The following is a 4,612-nucleotide window of genomic DNA, read 5'->3' as shown; positions in this document are numbered from 1 at the left end:
GCTTAGCATCAGTTGTTGTTAAGCTACTGTTACTACTCTTAAAACAGCCTCTGATTGGCTTAAAAAAAGCTTGCTCTAATTGGCTAATCTAGTAGTGGAATTCTCAAGCGACCCGTTTTTTCACATCATAATTTGTTATGGTAAGAAGAAAGTTATTATAAAACACAGCTCGAAGGCTAATCTGTCTTTTTACTTGTTTAATCCAAAGGAGTGAAGTTTTTTAATTGATTCAAAATGTTATACAGGGAGTTTAAATGAAACTAATCAAATCTAAACAAATTACAGCATTTTTACTAAAAAAAATTATACTTAGAATATATTTTTACTCAGCGGGCCACATTTACATGCTCGCGGGCCACAGAATTTTCTTTCGCGGGCCGCATCCCATTCAAAAAATAAACGTGCTCGTGGGCCGCAGATATACTCTTCAAGGGCCGCAGTTTGCCGACCCCTGGTCTAACGACTTGGTGTACGAAAAACTTTTCGGTTATCGAGTCGTACACCACAACTTTTTATTAATTTTCAGTAGGGAAACTTTAAACCAACTGGAAATTTCTAATATAACTCTATGTTTTACACTAAATCAATTAATCAAATAAAAGATCGACAAAAGTCTAACAGAGTTTGAGCTTGGACTTCATCTGCCTTGAGACAAGCTCAAGTTAACAAAGGTATGATCAAGCATTTATGCTAATTTGTCTCACGGCATATGTAAGTCCAGGCTTAGGCTCTGTTTGACTTTTGCTAATTTTATATTCGATCGTATTTAAAACGAGATTACAAGTTGTCTTGCTAAATGGACAATGTATTAATCATTGCACGGTAATTAAACAAGTTTGACGTCACTGATCATACTAGCAAAAATATAAGTTTCATGGTAAAATATGATAAACCGTTTTTAGATTTACGACTGCAAGTTATTCGGTTTCTATTGACTGACGAGTTTCAATAACAGCGAAACCCAGGTTATCGAAAACTTATGGTCTTATGATCAAAGTTTAATGATCAAATCTTTAATTTACCTTACAGAATACATTTTACAAAGACAACTATAAATATTTTGTTTTAAAATATTCCGTTCTAAAATAATGTTTCGATCTTTTATAGAGTTTCAGTTGTAGTTAAATTAGTATTTAAATAGATTTTAATGTTTTATAACGGAAATGTTCTAAAAAACATAATTGATTTTATCTCTTTGAATCCAAGTTTAGAAATATAATTGTTACACCTAAAACAAAAAGTATATAAGAAGAATTATACTGTAATTAGTTATTTTAGTTTTCTTAAAGTTGCTTGGTTGTTCAGAAATGTCAGCTAAAAGAATAAAAAAATTTTAACTTGTTTATCACTTACTGCTAGCTTATCTTTACCACGTTTTTGAGTCTTTTTATCGTTATTTAAGGCCTTGCCTTTTGTGATACCTTTGAGATGTCTTACTTGCGTTGCCATATTACTAAACTAACCATAAAAACTTTAGATATTAGTAGTTAATTAACTAAATTTAATCAAAATATTAACTATTTGCATACTTTTTTCTATGTTGGACTGAAGTTAAAACAACTTGGTATCATCTGTGTGTGTAGTCTACTAGACTAAAAGCTAATTGTTGTTTTTTTTTTGTAAATCAACGAAACTTAATTTACTTAAAATCTTAAGAAATATTATTTTCCTAAAAATTATGTTTACATAAAAAATCAAACCGTTATTATGAAAAAGAGAGCAGATTTTTTTTTCTGAAAATTAACATAATCTAACATACACTCATCTTTTAAATACACCAAAGAACTTAAAAAAAAAAACAATATTTGTTTTTTTGCTGTAAGAGTTAGAATATTCAGTAAGTGTTCACCTGAAACTTACAGTAAATTAAAATATATTTTCAGTTTTCTTCTGTTGCTTTATTTTCGACCTAAGAATACGAAGGGTCCAACATATTTTTAATTTAAAGTTGTTTGAAAGTAGTTTTCCTTGAAAATTTGTATGGGAACTTAAAAGTGACTGAAAAAAGTATGTAAAGATAAAATGTTGCACACACTGTTTGTATTATATCGAGACTAAAAAATTCTACTGAAAGAAAAAAAAAATTTGAAAAAAATTGCTTGTTTACAATTGAAGTATATTTCAAATTAGATTTGTTGATAGTGATTTTAAATTGAACTTGTAAAGATAATTTAACCGACAACGGAAATATATTCTTCCTCTAACTTTATTTTCTGATTATTTACACGTAGGTAGGACAACCCAAATGTTTGAATTATATATTTTTTTAAATTAGTCACAATAAATCAAAAATATTTTGTAGTGAGTTGATTTAGATTCTAGAATTTAAATGTTTTTCTGCAATCAGCATCTTTTTTCTAGATAGCCTAGGTTGTGCAAAAAACTACAGTAGCTAATAATTCAGTACTACTGTCTTGGTAAGTAACAAAATAGGGTTGTACATTTTAGTAATTATTCAAATTGAAAACTAGAACCAGAAGTAAGTAAAACTTTTCATGAAAGCTAGACTAATTTAATTTAGTTAAAGTTTCGAATATACTTCTTTAGTTTTTAATTTTTTTAATAGGTTTACAATAAAGATTTATACAACGTTACTAGCATAATTTTAAGTCTAACCTAAAAAATTAATTATACTTGTTTATTAGTATATAGCTTATTTCTGTAATTCTAACTAATTTACAAATGATAGTTACATTTAATAACTTATTATTATATACTATAATACTCATAATTATAAAATAATATCTATTCATTTCTTTAGAGCATACTAACTAAAACTTAAACATCGTAACGTGACATTTATTATAATATATATTTTTTTAAAAATATATAACAGAACACATTTCATTTTAAATTTATTTAAGTACTTTCAAATAGGCCTCGTCAGAAATTGTTTCCTATTGAATTTGAATGAATACAAATTGAAATAAAATTATACTGAAGTTTAAAGTTTTAAGATATAAAATGATTCATTTTATATCTTAAAACTTTAAACTTCAGTATAATTTTATTTCAATTTGTATTCATTCAAATTCAATAGGAAACAATTTCTGACGAGGCCTATTTGAAAGTACTTAAATAAATTTAAAATGAAATGTGTTCTGTTATATATTTTTAGTAAGTTATGCACCGGAAAAAAGCTCTTCAAATATATTTTTTTGCTAAAATTTTAATTTTTTGATCAACTAGTAATTTAAAATACATAGTAATTAAAAGTACATAGTGGCTAACAATATCAAGAGTTAAACTTTAACTCAGAGTGAAGTATAAAAAACTAATTGTGTTAATTTTAGGTCATTATTATTTATTTAATTAAATTAAAAAAGTAAAAAAAAATTACGACAATAAAAGGCTGTCATTGTCTTATTATACTTTTTTAACTGTTTAAACTAAATTAATAAGTAAACATTTTTTAACAAAATAAATTAAACAGAATCTAAAACTTTTTACTAAGCTATGTATTATTTGTTTTGCTTAAAAAATATCATAATCAGTTTAACTAAACATAATTATTTAAAAATATTAAATTACAAGTAAAGACAGCTAAAAAGACCAGGTTTTCATATTTTTCATGCTTTATTAACTTGTGTCAAAACTAAAAAATACAAAAAGTAAAGCTCTAAAAAAAGAAACTGTACTTTATTTACTTTCTATAATACTATTAATAAAATCAGTTCATCATCATATAGTTTGCCATTTTAGTTATAGTTTTTAAATCTAAAGAATTATCATATATAGGAAAATTTAAAGGAACAAATAAAACTACTAATCGACTAAAGTTAGTAGCGTATAAAGAAATGGAACATAAATACAAGGAATGGCACTGTCATTTTACAATAAATAAGCATTTTAAATACGTTAAACTAAAAGACAATAACCATTAAATAGATTAAGTAATTGTTAAAGTAATGTTATAAAAAGTAGCTTTAAATAAACAAGTTATTTTTCTATTTAAAATCTAATAGGTTCTAAATGATTTCGTAATTTATACACAAAATGTAAAGCTTTAAGCATAGTTGTTAATTTTGCATGAGGTTTAGTTTTTGTTTACCAAAAGTCTAATAGTTTTTTGTAATTACGTATGAAAAAATCACGTATAAATAATTAACATAAAAATAAATAAGCTATATTTGTTTTAGTGCTGATGTAAATGTAAGTTCAATAAGTAAAGCATGGCACTTAATTTTGAGTCGATGTCGGGTAAAGCATCTAAAATACAACTGTTACTACTAATGGTTTAATTAAAATGTTTTACATTAAAGTTTTTTTTTTTGATAGAAAACTCTATAGCCTTACTTATCATTTCACATAAAAATGGCTAGTTTTTAAAAATTTTACTACAACTTTTTTTTTTCTTTTAAACCTAGCAGTGCGATCAATTTTTTCAAAAAAGCACCTAAACAAATTCTATATGAGTTTATGCCAAAACGTATGTCCTATACATATAATAGAAAATTACAATTTTTTTTAAACATTTGTAGTTCATAAATTAATATTAGTATATTGTAAGTAAATTAATAAATACTCTTATGCTATAAATATTAAAAAAAACAAGGCAGTATAGCAAAAATAGCCATAGCACAAGCTTAGAATGTTGTAACATTTAAATGCT

Source organism: Thalia democratica, chromosome 2, assembly GCF_965202585.1.
Source record: "Thalia democratica chromosome 2, ktThaDemo2.hap1.1, whole genome shotgun sequence".
Classification (NCBI taxonomy): Eukaryota; Metazoa; Chordata; class Thaliacea; order Salpida; family Salpidae; genus Thalia; species Thalia democratica.
Note: the sequence above shows the minus strand (reverse complement) of the source record.